At 47.3% G+C, this 23,560-nt stretch overlaps 1 long non-coding RNA gene across 1 annotated transcript; it reads right to left on the bottom strand.

Annotated features, from left to right (window-relative positions):
* Positions 1 to 3,767: 3,767 nt before the first annotated feature.
* On the bottom strand, positions 3,768 to 21,835 carry LOC140215309 (uncharacterized). The gene is made up of 3 exons (XR_011892268.1): positions 21,784 to 21,835; positions 17,263 to 17,377; positions 3,768 to 3,869 (listed from the first exon to the last, which is right to left on the bottom strand). It is a non-coding gene; the product is annotated as an uncharacterized lncRNA (long non-coding RNA).
* Between the last annotated feature and the right edge of the window lie 1,725 nt (positions 21,836 to 23,560).

Raw genomic sequence — 23,560 nt, forward strand, 5'->3', positions numbered from 1 at the left:
CGTGCGCAACCTTGTCATAGTAGCAGGTGGGGTAAATAACAGGACTAGGACAGCGCTTGGCGAAGGGGGTGGACGACTTGCGCGAGCTATCCCCTCAGGTGCAGATCGTGGTGTGCACGGTACCGGAGGTGCTTGTGTGTGACAGTCACGTACAATGAGCCGTAGTGGCTGCTAATGAGGCGATATGGAAAATGAGCCGAGAGAAAGGCTTCGAGGTTGTCCAAGTAAACAGAGAAGTGAGAAGGCGTGGTGGTTTTAAACGAGACGGGATCCACTTCGATTACAGGCTGGCACGAGAAGTGGGCTGGCGACTTGGTGGGCGCGCTGTTGCTCTTTTAGGGGGCCCGCGGGCGCTCAGGAGGCCAGAGTAGGTAGTAATGAAGAAGGTCCCCTAGGGGAACCTCAGAAGAGCATCACCGTCGATAACAGAAAATGGAGGAAAGCAAGAAAGAGAGCTCGCCATGCAATAGGCTACATAAACATGCAGGGTAGCAAAAGAAAGGAAAAATGGGCAGAGATTGAGGAGCAGTTAAATATCGAACAAATAGGGGTGTATGCGGTTACAGAAAAGCACCTTAGAGACTCAGCAAATCCGCCAGTTATTGAGAATTATGTCTGGGAAGGGTGCAACAGAACTAAGTCGGAAAGAAAGGGCGGGGGAGTCGGAATGCTCATCCATCAAGGAGTCAAATGGAAAAGAGTAAATTCACAATGTCAAGAGCATCTTTGGTTATCAGGTACAATGAGTGGGAAAAAATTTGGCTGGGCGTTACGTACTTGTGGACCGGAAATAATTGCACAGAGAAGAACAAGGAGTTAGTGGAATGCATAAGCGCTGATATTAAGGGTTTCGGGAATGGTGCTGAAATTGTCCTATTAGGTGACATGAATGCCCACATACAGGATTTAGATGGCTATACCGACAACAACGGGAAGGCAATGCTAGACCTTTGTGAGCAACATAACCTCGTTATCGTGAACACAGGGCCTAAGTGTGAAGGGCAGATCACTTGGGAAGTGGGAAACCGGCAATCGGCCATTGATTACTGTCTGATGACAGAAGGAATCCATGATAAGTTGAGAGAAATGGTCATTGATGAGGAAGGGTTTAGCAGCATAGGGAGTGACCATAAACGCATCATTTTGAAAATTGGATATGTAGTTGGGAAAGAGAGCAAGGAATGCAAAATGGCCATTCCAAATTTGAACGCTGAACAAATAACAAATCTAGTCAATAGAGTCGAGGAAGAACTTGGCAAATGCCCAAGTAAAGAGTGGTAATATAGTCAGCTTCTAAGTGTTTATAACGACAGAAATACGGAAAGAGAAACAACCTGTTCGTTGGAAAGGAAAAAAGAAACCGAAAAGCTGGTGGAACAGGGAGATACGAGAAGCGATCGCCGAACGTCAGAAAGCATCTCGAGAGCACAGGCAGGCAAAGAAGGCGCAGTTGCCGCAGGATGAAGTAACCAGTAAATGGGAAATATACCGGGAGAAAAAGTCTATGGTTCATATACTGGTGCAAGCAAAATTAAAAGGTGAAAGTGAACGTTGGTTGTCAGAAATACGTGACAAAAAGAAGGCCGCACCTAGAATATTTTGGACTCACATAAAACTATTAGACAGGAAGTCAAGAACAATACAACAACATATCCTAGACGAAGATGAAAACACACTGGAAGGAGAAGCGGCAATAAATTACATCCGAAAAATAACAGCCGAATCTTTCCAAAACCAATTTGGCGGCAGCAGTTGCGGCGGCATGTCCTCCTTCTAAGAAAATTCTTCTTGCCAACAGGTTGATCAGTGGCCTGTGTTCCTGCTCGTCCTTGGTTCCTGCGTCGTCTGTGGCCACCGTGGTTTCATTTCCACGTGCGCTTGCACTCGCTGCGAGTGCTTTCAAGCGTCCGAGCCCTGTACTGCCTGCTGCGTCTGCGCGGACTGCACGTGACTTCAACGAGGACCATATAAGGACGCACACAACGGCACTGATTCAATTTGGCGGCAGCAGTTGCGGAGGCATGTCCTCCTTCTAAGAAAATTCTTCTCGCCAACAGGTTCGTTTATTACTTCTGTACACTATCTAAAAATTAATTCTGTTGCAACTGCTGCCCAAACTTCTTGTTTCACTATTCGTAGTGTATATACTTCACTATGCCTACCACAGCGGAACTGGCGAAAAAAATTGCATCTCTTGAAGCAGTGCTGAACGAGAAGTTGGATACACTGATCGATGATTTAGTGTCACGAATTAACATCAAGCTACAGAATGTAGGACTAGGTGAGCACGCTTCCCTCTGTGAAAGTGTTCAGTTCATGAACAAGGAACTAGACACGATAAAACTAAAACAGGAAGAACTCGTAACCTCAAACAAGGCGCTCTTGTCGCGTAACGAAGCACTCGAAAAAAAAAGTGGCTGATTTAGAGCAATATTCGAGAATGAATAATGTGGAAATTAAGGGAATCCCTACATCGCAGGGTGAAGACTGTGGAGTCATTCTGAAGCGAATTGGCGATGCTATCGAGTACCCTCTCTTACCCGCTGATATCGACACGGCTCACCGTGTTGCCTCTAAGTCAAATGAAAAGAGCATCATTGCTCGCTTCTGCTCACGCGATAAGAAAAACGAGTTCATCAAGAAGGCAAGAAGAGCTAGGCTTGGCACTGACCACATTGGTTTCACAGGTGGCACTAGCACGCCTGTCTATGTAAATGACCACTTGACCATTGATAACAAGATGTTTTCGAAGGCGCTGGCACTCAAAAAAGAAAATAAGTGGAAATACTTATGGACAGAGAACTGCCAGATAAAAGCCCGCAAAACTGATGATAGCAGGGTATATCGCATTTTTGCTGAGTCCGACCTTCGAATCTTCACGTGATTCACTGTAAATATTTTTTTTTCCCCGTTTTTCCATGGCCTTGCTCTACCCCGTTGACGTAAAATCTTGTCTTACCGCAAATAAACGATCACTCATTCACTTCAATGCTCGTAGCCTTCGTAAGAACATAGATGGAATTAATAACTTCATTGCCTCGCTTCACCATGTCTTCATTTTTATCTGCATATCGGAGACTTGGCTTTCTGATTCCGACAACAACATGAGCGGTTTTCCATCTTATCAACCCCAGTATTGTCATCGTCCAACTAACAGTCATGGTGGCGCCGCCATTTTTGTTTCACAAGCTGTCACCTACGCTCGCAGATTTGATCTGGCAGTTAACGTGCATCATTGTGAGTCAGTGTGGATAGAAGTCGATCGGTCATTCCTTAATAACAATAAGAACTTGATCCTTGGTTGCATTTATCGCTCACCGTCATCTTCCCTTAACGATTTCTTGCTTTCTTTTGATGCAGTATTGTCCAAGCTAGCTTTTGAAAATAAGGATGTGGTGATTGTAGGTGATATTAATATTAACTTACTTGACACTGAAGCTACCTCGTACACAACTTACACAGATTGTTTTGCTGGATTCGGTTTTGAAGCACTCAATGACTGTCCAACTAGGGTTGCCTCTCGTGGGAGCAGTACGCTTATTGATCACGTGTTATCTAACATATCACCATCGCCTTGCTCCGGGGTTATTAATACTGACATAACCGATCATTTTCCTGTTTTTCTTACATTTAACAATGAAATACATGAGAACGATAATAGCTACTTTACTTCCGTATTTAGTGCACATACCTTTATTGAAGCCATCAGTGAAACTGATTGGTCGCCAATTAATTCTATGTCTGATCCCGAAGAAGCACTAAACAAATTCTGCACTTTATTTTTATTGGCCGTTTCGACTAACACACGCACTGTAAAATGTGGGAAAAAGTATAAATATCCGCGCAACCCTTGGATGACGGACGGTCTTCTAGAAAGAGAAAGAAGGAAAACATGTACAAGAAAACTAAACGTCAGCCCTTTAATACTAGACTAGCTAGGCGCTATAGTAGGTACTGTAAATTACTGAATGTTTTACTTAAACAGGCGAAAAAAAAGTACTACGAAAATAAATTTGATCAGAATAAGGATAACCCCAAAAAGCAATGGCAGTTATTGAACTCTTTTCTTAACAAATCGTCTGTTGATGCCTCTATAACCAAAATAAATTACAATGGCCTCACTCTTTCTGAGCCCAACGAAATTGCTAATGCTTTTTCGGACTACTTTTCTTCTGTTTACACTAATAACAACACACATGCGCAGTTGCATAATACTTTGAGCCGTACGACACAATCATTCTTTTTGTTACCAGCTACACCAAATGAAGTGTGCTCCACGATTGCTAACCTTAAAAATACAGGGCCTGGCTTAGACAATATTTGTGTCAGGCATTTAAAACTGGTTGCGCATTTAGTTTGCGACACGCTCTGTAATATTATCAACCTTATGTTCAAAGAAGGTGCATTCCCTTCATTTTTAAAAAATGCCAGGATTATTCCTGTTTTTAAAAAAGGCGACAAACACACAGTTAATAATTACCGACCAATTGCAATTCTTTCCTGCCTTAGTAAACTCAATGAGAAATTATTTGTTAAACGTCTTAATAACTACTTAACAAAGTTTAAATTGCTAAAGAACAATCAATTTGGTTTTCGCCCAGGAAGTTCCACGAATCTAGCTGTTCTATCTCTAACTGACTACATAAAAGAATGTATTGATTCGGGAAACTTAGTCGGATCTGTATTTTTAGACTTCAGTAAAGCTTATGACACAGTTAACCATCAAGTCCTGTTTAATAAACTTGACTCTTATGGTATAACCGGTCCTGCGCTAACATTCTTAAAAAACTATTTACTTGACCGGCCATACACAGTACATGCAGCAAATACTTTCTCAGTAACAAAATGTATTAACCAAGGTGTACCACAGGGATCAGTTCTGGGCCATTTGCTTTTCCTTTTATATATTAATGATCTTCCGGATTCTCTTAACTCCACCAACTACGTTCGTTGCATTTTATACGCAGATGACACAACCATATCTTCATCTGACAAATCTGTTACTACTCTTACTTCTAAGTTAAATATTGCATTAGGTAACATTATAAAGTGGTGTAGCAACAATTACTTAGTTCTTAATCCTTTAAAAACGAAATTTATGTTATTCAAAAGTGCTCAAAGGGCCTTAACTTCTATTCCTGAAGTAAAGCTTGGAATTCATTCAATTCCCGTTAGCACCGATGTCACTTTTCTTGGCATACATCTTGACCCTAACCTTACATTTCGCTCTCACTTCCAACATCTCAAGCACAAGACTGCGTTTGGTATACGTGCATTAATCAAAGCTCGCCCTTTTTTTTCTCGTGAGGCTCTGCTAGCGTTGTATTATGCATTCATTCATAGTCACGTTAATTACGGCATTGTTTCATGGGGCAACACGTACGCTTGTCACTTATCATCAATTCAACATATCCAAAATCAGTCAATACGCATTATCATTTCTAGCTCCATGCAATCTAATGCTTCTTTGTTGCTTCGCGCGTATAATATCTTGCCTATTAATAATTTGTTCCAGTTTAACACACTCGTCTTACTCCACAAGTTGCTTCATAATAACCTTACGTTTCCCTTCATTGCAACTGACCTTTTGCAGAAAAAAAATATCACCAGATTTGCGGCTAACAACAATTTCTTGTTACCCATGGTTCATACGAATTACGGCAAAAAAACATCTTCCTTCGCTGCAATTTCTCTTTGGAATGAATTACCATCAACCATAAAATCCTGTACTTCTCTTGCAATTTTTAAAAATCACCTTAAGCATCATTTCCTGCGATAACTTAACTACGATCTGGCGGTGTACCTTCGACTTTTATATCACATGTCATTTCTTGTATTTCATCCATGCTTTCTTCCGACTTTCTTGTATAACGTACTTTTTCGTGTTTGATTGTAAATGACATGTCTAATGATGTATTTAATCTGTAGATGTTGTTTATAATACGCTAATTTGCTGACTATTTATATCACCATCAATGTTATTATTATTAACCGAGGGTCCCACTACAGTTCTTTCACTTTGGGACCCTCGTCTGTATATTTGTCATGTAATTACTTCTTTATTTTGGAACTAATAAATCTGAATCTGAATCTGAATGCCGGTGTTGTATCTGAAGAAAAAAAAGAGCATGAAAGAGACCCAGGCGGAAAAGGTGCTGGTGCTGACAAATTTAAACTGGAAGAAAGCAGAAGAGAAAATTCCTAAGCGCACAGCCACAGGGCTAGACGAGGTTCCCGTTAGGCTGATAAATGAACTAGGACCAAAAAGTAAGGAAGCTCTGGTGAAAGCAGTGGAAAAAACTTTAAAAGATAGACGAATACCAGACAGTTGGCGACAAAGTAGAATGAATTTAATTTATAAAGGTAAGGGGGAGAAAGATAAAATTCACTCGTATAGACACGTGACCATTACATCGGTAATATACAGGCTAGCAATGCAGCCAATCAAATTAAAGCTTCAAGCATGGGTAGAAAATAATGGCATTTTGGGATGGCTTCAGAATGGCTTCAGAATATTAGGTAGACGTTTTGATGATAACTTGTTTGTTCTTACTCAGTGTATTGAAATATCAAAAGTAGAAAGCAGACCGTTGTATGAGGCCTTTTTAGACATTACAGGAGCCTATGACAACGTAGACCGCAACATTTTGTGGGATATTCTGGAAGCGGAAGGCTTAGGTGACGATTGTCTACAGCTTTTGAGAGAGATTTACCTAGAAAATACCGTTTGCGTTGGATGGAAAGGGATGAGGAGCAAGGAGAAAGTTCATATCAACAAGGGACTGAGGCAGGCAGGGGTGCCCTTTATCCCCGCTGCTGTTTATGGTGCACATGGTGAGGATGGAGAGGGCGCTAGAAGGAAGTAATATCGAGTTTAATCTCTCATACAAACAGGCGGGTACAGTAGTAGAGCAGCAGCTCCCAGGCTTATTTTATGCGGACGACATTGTGTTGCTAGCTAACAAGCAAAGTGATTTGCAACGTCTGGCTAATATCTGTGGACAGGAAGGTAACAATTTAGGTTTGAAATTTAGTGTTAGGAATTCAGGTGTTATGGTATTCAATGAAAACAGTGAACAGACAGCGGAGATACAGGGCCAGGAAATACCTCGGGTAACAGAATATAAATACCTTGGTATATGGATAAACGAAGGCAATAGATGTATGGAAACAGGAAAAAACAATAACTGTGGAGGGGAAGAGAAATTCAGCCATAATGAAGCACAGAGCGCTATGGGGATACAATAGGAACGAGGTCCTCCGAGGTATGTGGAAAGGTGTAATGGTTCCAGGACTTACTTTTGGAAATGCGGTTGTTTGCTTTAAATCAGGGGTACAATCAGGACTCGACGGGAACCAAAGGTCAGTGGGTCGCCTCGCGTTGGGCGCTCACGGGAAGACTACAAATGAATTAAGCTGTGCAGGGTGATATGGCCTCGACTAGTTTTGAAGTGAGGGAAGCTTGCAGTAAAATTGAGTATGAAGAACGGCTGAGGAATATGGAAGAAAGTAAATGGGCTGGGAGAGTGTTCAGGTATCTGTACAGGAAAAACATTGATTCACAGTGGAGGAAAAGAACTAGGAAGCTTACCAGCAAGTATGCGGCCTGTAGAGTGGGTAACACAGCAACAAAGAAGGTCAAGCGGAAAGTCAGAGAGGCTGAAATGATCTCACGGGTGGCGGCAATGGAAAAGAGACCTGCCATGAGTAACTACTTAAGAGGAAAAACGAAATCAGGAAAGAAACCATTTATGATAACTCAAAGGGAAGCTCATTACTTTTCGAAGCGAGATCGGGATGCCTTAGAACACGCACCTATAAAGCGAGATATAAGAAGGAAGAAGCATGTGCTTGCTGCGGTAAAGCTAGGGAAAATATGGAGCATGTTTTATTAGAATGCGAAGGCGTCTACCCAGCGGTCGATTTAGGCAGCACTGGCCTCCTTGAAGCCCTTGGGTTCAGCGGGAGCAGTGGTAAAGTAAACATGTCCGCAACAGGCATTAGTAAGAGGCGATTGAAGGATTGGTGGAAGAAAAGTAGGGAAACGACAAAAGACGGAGACGTACAAAAGCACAGTTCGCAATAGGGGATCAGAAAATTTGGGTGTGGTAGTTCATAGTGTTTTTTTTTTTCTTTTTTATTGTTCAACCTAGGTAGGAGATCAGGCAGTATAATAGCAAGAGCTTGGTGGCGCAACCCACCGCCCCGTTCCAAAGGGGACGATCCATCCATCCATCCATCCATCCATCCATCCATCCATCCATCCATCCGTCCGTCCGTCCGTCCGTCCGCCCGCCCGCCCTTCGTCATTTAGTTACGGTTCTTGTTTTGTTTCTTTCTACCTGCGCAAACTTTCTCATACAAAAAATAGCTCGCTGGTTTCGCGGACATGCGAACGTGCTTACAAACTTCTTTTGCACTTTTGAAATAATATATTTCAGACAATAAACCCAGATAACATGTTTTGAAAGTTCATTTCTTTCTTAAGGCGAAGACTTATGAAGATATTTTTAAGAAATATTTTTGCTTCTGCAGCTGCGTCACGGGATTTAAGGCGTGTTTTTGCGATTCTTGTGCTTCTTGAAACGTACCAGAAAAAAAAAATATAGTGTCCAGTGTGCGCAATTAAAAGAGACAAAAGTAGAGAAATCGCCAGCAGCCGCAGACGTAGTATCCGTACAAAGGAATATATAGTTGCAGCTATTTAACGGAGCTTATTTGCATTCTATATCAAAGCAGGATTTTGGCGTACCTAATCTTGTGCGCAAATGAAGGCTGTCCGAATTATTGCACAAATAAAAAATAAATTATGGGGTTTTACGTGCCAAAACCACTTTCTGAATATGAGGCACGCCGTAGTGGGGGACTCCGGAAATTTCGACCTCCTGGGGTTCTTTAACGTGCACCTAAATCTAAGTACACGGGTGTTTTTCGCATTTCGCCCCCATCGAGATGCGGCCGCCGTGGCCGGGATTCGATCCCGCGACGTCGTGCTCAGCAGCCCAACACCATAGCCACTGAGCAACCACGGCGGGTGCGTTATTGCACAAGTTTGCTTGCTTAGTACAAACCGGTACCTCACAACCGAAAAATTATATCCTCAATATGCAGCGTACGTGTCTTATCATTTGAACCACTCCTATGTAGCTTCACGAACTTACAGAAATACTTAAAGTATTCATATATCTTTTAGCACGACGCACGCAGAGGAGTATTGGAAATTATGCGAAAAGACACAGGGGTGTCTTAATGTAGCCTGTCGTGTAGAAAGAGAGAACGATTCCAACCGCAGACCATTTTTTTTAGTTATGCCCACAAAGTTGCGCAAGAAGACCTTATCCTCGGCTAAAACCACCACAGTTTCTTCTGCTGTTCAGTTCTTGACTCACTCTATTGATGAGTCAGGCCACAGCAAGTGCAATTCTTCCGTAATTCTGTGAGAATATTCTTCCAACCTAAGTTTCCGCCGCCACTGTTGTTGCTGCTGCGGCCTGGCGTGTGTGACCGGCCCCGTTGTTTGGATGCGCTACGGCGGAGTTCGCTTGCAGGACCTCTCTTGTCTCGGTTCCTTCTCCCGGCGTCTTCTTCCTCCGCTCGGCGCCGTTCCTAGCGTCGCCGGCGGACGACGCAGGGCGTCTTGAAGCGGGCTTTGCAGGCCTTGTCCGCGGTCAGGTGTTTGCCTCCGCACAGGCCACACTTCGGGACACATCCGTGGTCTTCGGCGGGGTTGGAGATTCCGCACCCTCGGCAGATCGTGTTCGAAGGATCCGGGCACACGCCCATTCTGCGGCCCACTCTTCCGCGCGCATAGCGTACGTCAATTTGTTTTCTGTACAACGTGCACTCCGTGAGCAGGTTACCGTATCTTTGTGCCCTTCGAAAGCAATGACGACTGATCGGGTCGTACCGATTCGGTTTGCCTGTAGGGCAGTTAGGTAATGCTTGTGCACAACGTTGTCCTGAATCTCCTGGGCCGTATCTTCGAGCGGGATACCCCTTATGACGCCCGTCACCGTGCCGTGGGGGGCCGCTTCGCAGGTACTTACTTCGTGCGCCGTGCCGCGTATGTCGATCCTTCCTACTGCAGCATATCGGTTGGCGTGCTCTCTCTTAGAGGTGCTCACCACGATGATATTCTGCTGGAGGTTGGGGCACACGACGTCCTCACTTTCTTCATTGGCGGAGATCTGTGCCCGCACCGCAATCGCACGACTTAGCTCAACGCGGGTCACGTCGCTCACGTGGAGCCCGCATCGTGGTCGTAACGCGATCTTTATGTCGACGCGCGGCAAGTCTGGCATGCGCGCGCCCTTCAACAATTTGCCCTTGTTTACACGTTTCGCCCTTATGTGACGTGTATCGCTGCCAGTGGCGCCATCGCCTAGGTTGTTGCTCCGGCTGTTGACATCAGCCGTGGCCTTGGCGCCATCTTGGCTCGTTTGAAGTACGGGATTTAGGCCTAGCTTGCCCATGCCTTTGTGACTGACTCTGACTTGTGTGACTGACTGACTTGTGCCCTGGTCCGGCGAAATTTCGATGCCGTCCACCTCTACACGCATAGAGGTAATCATCTTAGGTAAATGCTCACTTGCGTAATCACCGATGGTTCGATGTTCCGCTGGCGGCTTCACCGAGGCTCGGGCTGGGCCTACCGCTCCCCCGGCCAATGCCAAAGTCGACGTTAGGCCCGGCGGCGGACGCTCCTCTCGGCACACAAAAGTCCTCTAAATTTGGAAAAAGCGGTCCCCTACCTCGGAATTCGTGTTCCCGGTGGTCCACACAACTTCATGCATTCGGTCGATGCACTTTCATTAAGGTGCGACTCAAAAAATCCCACAGTTCAAAGAAAAAGCACGGAGCCCAGGTGAGATGCGTCCGCTCGCTCCCTTCGTCGTCTTTACGGCCACCGTAGTTTCTCCCGATCGAGGACACCATCCGGGGACGGCAACGGCAGCGGCAACCGCCGCTCGCGCTTCCGGGCCAGTTCGAGATCCGGGGCCAGTTCGAGTTCCCGGAGCGAGTCAACCGGACGCCGAGGGATCGCCGAGAAAAAGGTGGGCTGGACCAACAGGTCTCCCGTCGCTCGAACCAGCGACACCGAATTCCCACCCTTCACCCCCTCCCAACCCCTTAACTCACAAGCGAATCCGCAAAAGGACAGTAGCGAAGTGATATAGCTGAAGAGGATCATATAGAGGGGCAAAACGCTCAGATCCAGGAGCAGAACGCCCAAATACGGGCGCTTATGAATAAGATCAGAACGCTGGCAAGTAACGGCAACTCGGCAAATGCAAGCCCCCAAAACAACAGCACGGCTGCAAACAACGCCGCAGGCTTGCGCAGGGTGCCGCGGAGGGACCCCCCCCCCCCCCCTCGCCCCGCCTAGGGCGAGCGGCGGGAGAGGCTGGGGCCACGCAACGTGCATCAAATAATCAAGAGGCGATGGACGCCGAAGAGAGCCCCGCGAGCGGAGAGGAAGCCGCGACCGCAGAGACCGCGACCACGGCAACGACACAGATCCTGCGAGAATGAGAGCTGACGGCCATTGTGGCCGCAATTTCCCAAATTAGCGAAAGGCTACCACCGGATACCACCGTAATTTACCAATGGAACTGCCGCGGGATTCGCAACAAATAAGCGGAACTAATGTTACACATTGACGCGCAAGAGAACAAGCCCGATGTAATTGCTCGACAGGAAACAAACGGGAAACCAAGACTCCCGGGGTACGTCACTTACGCGGACCCCACGGATAACGGAACGGCGGTGCTCGTCGGCAGTAACATGGTGGCAACTCAACATGTCACGGCGCAGGGCGGATGCGAGCACACGCTGGTCGAAATTCATTCGAGAGAAATTGGCAGCTTGGGCAATTTATTTGTAATGAGCGCGTACTGCCGGCCGTCACAACGGTAGTACGAATTTGACCGCATCGTGAGCCAGGCGAAAGGGTTGGCGGGGACCAGGCCGCTCCTGATCCTCGGTGACTTTCACGCCCCTCACACAACTTGGGGCTATAAGTTCGAGTCCAAGAGAGGAAAAACATTGGCCAAAGGAATGGAGGATCACGAGATGGCCCTCCTGAATGAGCCGGACGTAACCACCAGAAGAGGCAACAGTGCTGTGAGGGACACCACGTCAGACCTGTCGTGGTTATCGGGCACGCTTGACGTCTCCTGGAGAAGCGAAGAAGTGGACCTGGGGTCTGACTGCTGCGTGATCATATCGGGCTGTGCTGGGGACGGCGCGGATCACGAGTAGGGACAAGATGAGAAAGTTTACCCAAGAACAAGAAGAAGCGTCCGAGGAAGAATAGGGACAAGCTGAAACACAACAGACCTACACCGAATGTGCGAGGGACCAGAAGAACTCCAAAAACTCACCCAAAAAATCGCAACGCCGTCGCAGACACCGTACGTGGACGCCAGACTGACCTACATGTGGGCGGCCCGGCACTCGTTAACGCGGTGGTGGAAACGTCAGAGACACAACAGAAAGTTGGTCAAGCGCATAGCAGTCTTGAACAAACATATCGCCAAGCACGCGGCCAAACTATGTAGAGAAAATTGGCTGAAGACCTGCGACGGCTTGCAGGGCAAGCTCTCGACGTGGAAGACGTGGTGTCTCTTTAGGCATCTGATCGACCCGCTGAGTAGCAAAACTGCGACCAATCGCAACCTCACCAAAGTATTGAACACGTACAAGGGAGACGGCCGCAGGCTCCTGGAAGACCTGAAGGCGAAGTACCTAAAGACTGAGAAGGACCAGTACCCGGTGCCCGAGAGGTACGAAGGTCCGGACAACGAAGAGCTGCTAGGCCGTTTACCATGACGGAACTGTGGACAGTGATAGATGAAAGTAACAAGAGAAGTGCACCGGGCAGGGACGCCATTACTTACAAACTACTCGGTAACATGAGCGGTACAGCGGCCCGCGGCCTCCTAGAGCACATCAACGAAGCCCGGGAGAGCTCGCGGTTGCCGAAGGAATGGAAAGACGCCGAGGCCCGCTTCAATCCAAAGCCCGGCAAGGCCCTCACGATAGACAACATGCGGCCCATGTCCCTCACGTCCTGCGTGGGGAAGGTGATGGAGCGCATGGTCCTTCGCCGGCTGCAGAAGCAGCTCGAAGAAACGGATCAGATGCCGGAGACGATGTACGGCTTCCGGCAACATCTCAGCACCCAAGACGTGATGATCCAACTCCACGAACTGGTCGTCAAGCTGGCAACGAGGCACGCGCCGCGCGGGATACTCGCCCTCAACCTGAAGGGAGCGTTTGACAACGTGTCCCACGTGAGCGTGTTGCAGAATCTGAACAAGACCAAGTGCGGTAGAAAGACATTCGGCTATATAAAAGATTTGCTGTCAAACCGAACGGCGACCATCAGGATAGAGGAGGTGAAGTCGGACCCTGTCGAGCTCGGCGATAAGGGCATCTCTCAGGGATCGGTCTTGTCGCCCCTGCTGTTCAATCTGGCCCTCCTGCCCCTGCCCGATCTACTCAAGCAAATCGAAGGCGTGGACCACGCGTTCTACGCCGACGATATTACGGTGTGGACGGCCCGAGCCGGGTCCGATGCCTGGACGGAGGAAGCCTTGCAGCGGGCGGCAGCGACCGTGCACGAGTACGCAAAGTCGTGCGGACTGAGCTGCGCTCCCCAGAAATCAGAGCTGCGCATGATCCAACCGGGAAAATCCAAGGAGCTGCCGCCGAACGTGATCATCACCATCGATGGAACGGCCATCAAGCCAACACAGCAGATTGGGATTCTCGGCCTACTACTTCAGAGCGACGGGAAGGCACACGCCGCCGTCACAAAGATCAAGACTACAACCGAACAGATACTTAGTATGATTCGAAGGGTGTCTAACAGAAACCGAGGCCTTAAAGAGGACGATGCCATGCGCCTGGTACGCGCGTTCGTCGTGTCGCGGGTTACCTACTCCGCCCCGTATCTCCAGCTGACGAAGGCCAACAGGGACACCCTAAACACGATGCTTCGTAAGGCAACGAAGCAAGCACTGGGCATGCCTATATACTCGTCCACGCAAAGACTGCTAGACATGGGCGCCCACAACACGGTGGAGGAGCTCATCGAAGCCCACCTCTCTGATCAGAGAATCCGGCTCAGTCACACGGACGAGCCGTCCTACGCAAGATAGAATGGCAGATTGAGCCAGTACCCATCAAGGCGGCCCTTCCGGAAGACTGGAAGACGACCATTCAGACCAAACCCATTCCCTGGAACATGACGCCGGGCAAGGACGACGAGAGGCGCATCGCGCGGGCCGAAGCCATAGTCCGGAAGCTGGAAGAGAACCCCAGGGTCCTCTACGCGGACGCCTCGCTCCGAAAACAGTGACCGTGCAGCGGTGGTGGTTACGTCAAAAGACAGGCTGATCGTCAGCGTGTCCCCGAAGACAACAGACCCCGCAGTTGCCGAAGAAGCGGCCGTGGCCCTCGTATTCGCACAGCTGAGCGTGGACACCGCGGTCACCGACTCAAAGACTACCTACGGAAGCTTCCGCAGGGGCGTCATCTCCTCCGCGGCCCGAGCCATTCTGTCCAAGCGCAAGCCTCCGGGAAGAGCCATAGAGCTCCGTGTGGATCCCGGCTCACTCGCAGGTAGCAGGCAACACCATCGCCGACTACCATGCCCGAGAAATGTCAATCCGGGCCGTGCACGAGCCGGAAGAGCTACCGCACCCGGTTACCAGTTTTCGAAACATTACCCGGATGTACCGAGAGGAAAGGTGCAGACTGCCAGAACCGCACCCCAAACTCACCAACAACAGACGATCCTGCGTCGAGCGCAGGCTGCATCGCTTGCGCATCCCGTACTGATGAACCGCATGTACCCTGCGGAACACGATATGCTCTGTCCTTTTTGCAAAAGAGAAAAGGGCACCCTGCCGCACGTCTTGGCAGAGTGCACAGAACTCAAGACCCCCCCCCCCCCTCCTCCCCTTCCCACCAACACCCCCAATCCCCAACACCTTGAGCAATGGGAGACCTTGTTATCCAGCCCCGCCCTACCGATTCAGATCGCACTGACGGACAGGGGCCAGGAGCTGCTGGGAACATATGGGTCCCGTAACTAGGGAACCAGACGGGGTGTCTGGTGCCTACGTGCAGCACCATTTTATTTGGGGCCCAATAAATGTTGATTCATCATCATCTAACCTAAGTTTAACGTTTCTGAACAATTGAAGAAACATGAAAAAAGACCGCGAGGGTTTGCTAGAAATGTTCCCTTATTAGAATCGTTTACGACCTATATCAGGTTTTGTCATGATCACACCAGCGCTCATTATCATTTTCTCCACTGCCTGTAAACGAAATCGAAAGGTGTCATTCGTTGTGCCTGAGTAGCACAATGGTAGCTGAGCCTTTCATATGGTCCCACGCTAAGCCACACATTCCCTCTTCTGTCATGGTGCCGCAAGACCTGTCAATTTCGCCCTTGAATTTCGCCCTTTCAGTTTCCCAGAAAGCTTATAGGGAGGCACACGAGATGAGCAGGCCAAGTTCGAAGGAGTGCTGAAACCTGAGGGAAAAAAGAAAAGAATTTATAAACCCGCCGCGGTTGCTCACTGGCTATGGTGTTGGGCTGCTGAGCACGAGGTCGCGGGATCGCATCCCGGCCACGGCGGCCGCATTTCGATGGGGGCGAAATGCGCAAAACAACTGTGTACTTAGATTTAAGTTCAAGTTAAAGAACCTCAGGTGGTCGAAATTTCCGGAGTCCTCCACTACGGCGTGCCTCATAATCGGAAAGTGGTTCTGGCACGTAAAACTCCGTAATTTAATTTTTAAAATTTTATAGGCAATTTTATTATCCTTTATTTGTTTGCAGATTTATTATACCTCATTTGTGTTAATAATGATGTAATACATGATAGCTGGTTTGTTATACTTGATACATCATATTTGTGATGACTGTCCTGAAAATTAGCCAGGTGTAAGCACTGCATGATGTTGGCTGGAAGACCATTCATTTAAATATTTGTGTGTATAATAAAGAAAATACACGTGCTGAAATACACAGTCGCCGTCAAAATTTTACGCGGCCGAGGTTCTGCGAATAAGTTGATTTGCAACGCATCTAGGCCCGCAGCCAGTAAAACGATCCAAAACTGTTGTTTACTCTAGACCATAAAAATGCATAAGCAATTTATTTTCGGAGATAATCCGCAATTGCGATATAAGTTTCGAGAGCTCGTTGACTAGGTTATCATTTCAGTAATGAAGGCGAGAAACTTTCATGCACAAACAAAATAAGCGGCTAAGTGTGACAACTAGTTAGTTATTTCGGAAAGAAAAAACTGAGTTTAGCTATGTAGTGTTTAACTACGTAGCTTTAAAGGATCCACATATTGTATACATCGTCTGACAAGCTTAATTGATCGTTAGGAGAGGCCTGACAATGATGATGATGATACATTGCCGGAGGTGACCGCCGCTTATTCATGAAATACTTTTTACAGTGTAATAATTTATTTATTTACACCGTTAGCGCTCGAAGGCATTCCAGAAGGTAGTGGGTTGATCTGGATAAACAAATGATGCAATAATTAAAAAGTAGCTTTCTAATCATACAATTTCAGCTGATGGCAAATGGAAAAAAGTCAGCGCGCACCAGGAAGGCAGCCTTACAAATATACAAAAATCTGTGGATACCACGCACTGTGGGAACCGATCTAAGCGAAGCTTTGTATGCTCTTTGCTTTGATTGACGATAACCAGTGGTGATGTTGGCGGCGAATGCGTAATTTATTCAGCGTTTAGTCCAATACGAGAGTGGCGAGTTGATGTTAAACGTCACCTTGCACGCACCACTGCTGTTTGTCTGCGTAGTCCACAGAACACACCGGGAAACCTGTTTGTTTGAGGCGCTGTTGTGCGTCATTGTTCATAATCTCTGAGAGGGTCGAGCATTATCATTGCCTCACATAGCACATCGCATCGTGGCAGCAGTGGTCGGCACCACGTTTCGACGCGTAGCAAAGACACTCCTGTTTCGGGCCTGGGTGTCCTCGACGCTGAATGCACGCTTTGGAGCCATTTTGCTGGCGCGTATTTAGGTGCTCCTTCTGAATACATGGCCAACACGCTGTTGAGACGCCAGCTGCAAGCGCTCTCTTTAGGCTAGGGACGATTGTAATGTTTAGGCTATCGCAGCTCAGCACACAACCTCCACAGCCCAGCACCTACATTTTTGTCGCGTAGGAAAGCAAGTACAGCACGTGCCATACGTACAAACTGTAGAACGCTGCAACGGCGGCGCCGGTCGGGACGTGCGGAGGCGAGCACCATCTGGTGGTGTTGCAAGAAACCCAGCTTCGCGCGCAAGCGAGACCGCAGCAGCAGTGCCCTGAAAGTCGGGAGAAAAGGCCAAGAAAGCTTCGCTTGAATATTACCTGATATTGCCAATAATTAAAAAGGAACATCAGTAATTAACAAACTCAGATTACACAACGCATGATAGTTAATGTTGCATGAAACTTAAGTTTATTAGTACTCTTTAGCATTTCTTTGGGGAGGCGATTCTACTCAGGGAATGTGCGAGGCCAAAAGGGCTTAAGACAATTATTGTGACTAGACTTGATACCTACATTATACAGAAGATCAAAACAATGCGATATGTGTTGCGATGTAGATATTAATTAAAAGGTGGAAATTCAAGCTTAGTTTTATTTGCGGTTAGGGTAGCTATTCCATCATAAATCGAACATATAAAATGAGTGGAGTAATTTTGAGATATAGGTTGAAGATATATATATATATATATATATATATATATATATATATATATATATATATATAGTTTGAAGGTATAGGTTCAAGTGAGATTAGCGGTAACACTTTTATACAGGGTCTAACGCAGTGTTGCTAGGTGAGTACGCCGGAGAGCTGTTTTGAATGGGAGTTGTTCAGATGAAGCCTAAAAGCAGTGAAGAAGAAACTAGGAATAGACAAGAATCAGATGTATCCGTTCAGAGACAGAGCCGGCAATATCATTACTAATATGGATGAGATAGTTTAAGTGGCTGAGGAGTTGTATAGATATTTATACAGTACCACTGACACCCACGACGATAATGGAAGAGGGAATAGTCTAGAGGAATTTGACATCCCACAAGTAACGCTGGAAGAAGTAAAGAAAGCCTTGGGAGCTATGCAAAGGGGGAAGGCAGCTGGGGAGGATCAGGTAACAGCAGATTTGTTGAAGGATGGTGGGCAGATTGTTCTGGAAAAACTGGCCACCTTGTATACGCAATGCCTCATGACCTCGAGCGTACCGGAATCTTGGAAGAACGCCAACATAATCTTAATCCATAAGAAAGGGGACGTCAAAGACTTGAAAATTTATACACCGATCAGCTTACTGTCCGTTGCCTACAAAGTATTTACTAAGGTAATCGCAAATAGAATCAGGAACACCTTAGACTTCTGTCAACCAAAGGACCAGGCAGGATTCCGTAAAGGCTACTCAACAATAGACCATATTCACACTATCAATCAGGTGATAGAGAAATATGCGGAATATAACCAACCCTTATATATAGCTTTCATTGATTACGAGAAAACGTTTGATTCAGTCGAAACCTCAGCAGTCATGCAGGCATTACGGAATCAGGGTGTAGACGAGCCGTATGTAAAAATACTGAAAGATATCTATAGCGGCTCCACAGCCACCGTAGTCCTCCATAAAGAAAGCAACAAAATCCCAACAAAGAAGGGCGTCAGGCACGGAGATATGATCTCTCCAATGCTATTCACAGCGTGTTTACAGGAGGTATTCAGAGACCTGGATTGGGAAGAATTGGGGATAAGAGTTAATGGAGAATACCTTAGTAACTTGCGATTCGCTGATTTTTAACCCCGTAACAATATTGCCTTGCTTAGTCACTCAGGGGACCAATTGCAATGCATGCTCACTGACCTGGAGAGGAAAAGCAGAAGGGTGGGTCTAAATATTATTCTGCAGAAAACTAAAGTAATGTTTAACACTCTCGGAAGAGGACAACAGTTTACGATAGGTATCGAGGCACTGGAAGTGGTAAGGGAATACATCTACTTAGGGCAGGTAGTGACCGCGAATCCGGAACATGAAACTGAAATAATCAGAAGAATAAGAATGGGCTAGGGTGCGTTTGGCAGGCATTCTCAGATCATGAACAGGAGGTTGCCATTGTTCCTCAAAAGAAAAGTGTATAACAGTCATGTCTTACCAGTACTCACCTACGGGGCAGAAACCTGGAGGCTTACGAAAAGGGTTCTACTTAAATTGAGGACGACGCAACGAGCCATGGAAAGGAGAATGATGGGTGAAACGTTAAGGGATAAGAAATAAGCAGATTGGGTGAGGGAACAAACGCGAGTTAATGACATCTTAGTTGAAATCAAGAAAAAGAAATGGGCATGGGCAGGACATGTAATCAGGAAGGAAGATAACCGATGATCATTAAAGGTTACGGACTGGATTCCAAGAGAAGGGAAGCGTAGCAGGGGGCGCCAGAAAGTTAGGTGGGCGGATGAGATTAATAAGTTTGCAGGGACAACATGGCCACAATTAGCACATGACCGGGGTAGTTGGAGAAGTATGGGAGATGCCTTTGCCCTTCAGTGGGCGTAGCCAAGCTGATGATGGTGGTGGTGATGATGATGATGATGATGACGACGTCTGGTGTGACGCAAAGCTTGCTGTTAGGGCCAATTCTCGTTCTTGTTTTTATTATTAATATAATTTATAACGTCTCTCCACTTTGCGGGTTTCCGCAGAGCTATTACGTCATTAATAATATGTGTGATGTTATCGGAACCGAGATACAATTTTTGCAGATGATTGTGTACTATGTGCAAGGGCATCTGATGAGACATTGTTTTCTATTGGCAGCTGACCTGCAGCCCGTAGAAAAATGCTGTGTCATTAATAGCATGCCCCTGAACATAAATAAATGTGTACACGTTAGCTTTATTATAAAGATGTAACAAAATCACATATAAGCATTTGTTAAGTGGCCAAGCAACAAAAAATAATTCATCAGTCAAATTTTAGGTGCTATGCTGTCAGAAGATGGCTCTTGCACATATGTTAATAGCGTAGTTTGAAGTGCAGGGCATGTACTTGGCTTCTTGGAACAAATTTTAAAACGCGTAATCATTAACGTAAAAGAGGCTGCATATAAAAGAAGTTTTGCAAGTTTTGGGGTAGGCTTGACCTGTGTGGGAACCGTTTTCTGATGTGCATATTAACGCAGTAGAAAAAATCCAATCGGTCGCAGCAGTATATATGGTTTCAGAAAGAGATATACAGTAACACAGCTAGTCACGGCCATTTACACTTTTGCTTCTTCTATTAAAAGAACAACCAAAATGATTTAATTTTTCTGGATTTTAGTAAAGCTCCGATAAGGTACCTCATTCCAAACTAATATTTAAGCTAAAGAACTATGGCATACCACAACCATTTGTTTCTTGGATCGCTGAATACTTAAACAATCGCGAACAGTTCGTGGGTGTAGGTGGGCATCACTCGGCCTGTCTTCCAGTCTCATCTGGAGTACCACAGGAAAGTGTATTGGGCCCTTTGTTGTTCCTCCTATACATGAATGACTTTGTTATAAATAAATAAATCACGTATGGGAATCTGCTCATCAGTTTAACCCATTTATCTATTGGTTACAGATGGCTGGCATCCTGCAGCTGATACCTGCTGGGTATGAAGCCCCTAATCTGCCAGGCGCAAACAGCTTTGCATATCTGCCTAGCCAACCTGGACTTCTAGCACCTACTCCTCTGTTTATTCTGCAAGAGACGAGCCAGCACTAAAACCACCCTCGGACGGACTGCAGGCGCTTCGCCGCCGCCGCTGCCGTGATGGGCATGGATCCGCCGCCCTCGACAGCTACGACTGCATCGCAGCCTGCGCAATCCACCACGCTGAACTCACAGGGCATGGACTTTGGTGACGCTTCACAGGGAGCATTTACGTGCGTGACTCCTTCAGCACCACGGCAGGACGAGGCCACCACCATAGTTGTGAAGTTGACCGATGGCTTCAACCTCTCCTCAGTAGCACCAATCGAGTTGAGCCTACAAATTCGTCGGGCGGCCCACCTTGCCAAGTTCGAGAGGCTGGACACAGTCGTCAAAATTCGAACCACCCAAAACCTCATCGCCAACGACACGTACCGTGCATCGGCCACCACCAAACTACTCGCCTTACAGTCCGTGGATGTATGCGGAAAATCGCACCCTGTGAGTGCGTACTGCGCCAACGACCCACAGAACGCCCGCGCCGTCCTGCACGGTGTACCACTCTCCTTTTCTGAAGATGCCGTACGGGAAGAACTCCTTATTCCGGGACGAAAAATACTGTCTTTTCGACGACTTGGCAAGACGGCGTCTCTCATCATCACGGTAGAGGGCCTGTTTTCAGCGGTCTACCGGCTGTACCCACCCAAGCCGAAATGCCTTCAGTGCTGGCATTGTTACAGCCTGAAACACAGATCTGATGTCTGCCCCAACGCCTCGACATATTCGTGCTGCAGATCTTGCAGGCAACATTACCCCCCTGGAACTGACACGTCAACAACTCCTCACGAGTGCGATATGCGCTGCTGCAACTGCGGGGGTAACCACACGGCTACGGACGCAACCTGCCCACACCGCCGCGGTGCAGAGGAGGCACTTCGCCGACGCAAACCACCGACACGCATCGATCCAAACCACCAAGCAGCCCACCATCTCTCACGACCGCCTACTCGAGAAGACTCCGGCGTGCCAACCAGCAACCGGTATTCGGCACTCCACACCGACTACAGCCGTAGCCGTAGCCGCAGTCGCAGTCGCAACCGGAGTCAAAGTCACAACCGCAAGCCCAGTCAAAATCGGCCCAAACCGAAACCGAAGCCCGCCCACAAGCAGAAGGTGGACTTCAGACAGAACCAGACAGCTAAATCACAATGTGATCTACACGATCCGCGCCGTCCTTCGTGGCAACAACTACCTAAACCTAAGCCTGCTGCTGACGACCCTAACTGGCCTGCGCTACCTACCCAGCGACAGACGCAGTCTACGCCTTTAAAGGTGAGTGGTACAGCTCTCCCAGAAACTGCCCCCACTCCGCAGCCCTCCCCATTGAGCTCAGACCTTCTGTCAGAGAAGTTAGATGCACGTATTCGTCGCATCGTGCAACAAGCGATCGAATCTACTATCGCAACTATAATTACTGAACAGATTAAGGCGCCATTCTAACCGCTCTAACCCCCTTGTCAAACCAATTTGCGCAAATTTCCACCCGCCTCCAACATATAGAGGACACTATGCACCCACACAAACGTACGTACCATCTCCCATAACCCTTCTGAATCACAACATGGCCACTAACCCTAGGCAAACACCTCCGATCCCAACCCTACCATCCCCATCTCTCACGATATGGCAATGGAACTGTCGTGGTTTCAGACGCAAGAAGCAACACCTCCTGCAACATATGCTATTCATGAAAACAGAACTGGATATGCTTGTGTTGCAGGAGACCCACGGTGCCTTTCCCCTCGCTGGCTATGAACATTTTGTTGCTCCTAGTATTACATACAAACAACGGGGCACGTCAGATCCACTTACTCCTACAGTGACGGTGACTTACGTCAAGAGCTCCTTGCCCACAATCCAACTCGACACTACGCATACGAATACACCGACTACTGAGCACGTGAGCACGAGGACTGACGTTCATGGTCACAGTATAGATATTTTAAACTGCTATTGGACGCCAAACCAAAATATCTGGCCGTTATCAAGCTACGACCCCTCCCAGCAACGCTTAACACCTCACCATACTGTGCTAATCCTCGGAGACTTCAACTGTTGACACCCTTCTTGGGAATATGACCAAACATCAGCGCTCGGCCGCAAGTTAGACGCCTTCATGTCAAACTACAAAGTCTCTCTCCTAAACGACATTACCACTCCCACAAGATTGGGGAACTCACGTGAGAAGGACACAAACCCTGATCTCACTTGGTTAATCAGCCGCTACAACATTCGATGGGAGAATACCCAATACACTCTGGGGAGCGATCACTCAATTATTGAGATCCGGCTTCCCTTGCGTACACAAAGGCCAAGTCGGACACCCCGCCACAAGACCATCTGTCTCGTTGACTGGAACAAGGCGCGTAAACGACTCGAACTGGATGAGATTGATGAGAACACTAATCCCACAGAATGGACAAACGATGTACTGCAGGTTGTGTCCCAACATGCTTCCCGCATTGTCGCCACAGAAGATCAACCCCAGGTCGACACTCACCTCTTAGCCCTCTGAGAACGACGCCGCAGACTGGTGAGCTGGTGGCGCCGTGCAAAGAATAATAGGACGCTCCACCAACGTATACACACCATAACTCAGGAGAGCCAGGAATACGCTGACCAACTGGCATCTCAACGATGGTGGCAAACATGTGAAGACCTCAATGGCCAGCTTCACACACCTAGAGTATGGCAAATCTTTCGCACTCTCATGGGCCAAGCCAAACCTCGCTAC

This window comes from Dermacentor andersoni, chromosome 1, assembly GCF_023375885.2.
Source record: "Dermacentor andersoni chromosome 1, qqDerAnde1_hic_scaffold, whole genome shotgun sequence".
Taxonomy (NCBI): Eukaryota; Metazoa; Arthropoda; class Arachnida; order Ixodida; family Ixodidae; genus Dermacentor; species Dermacentor andersoni.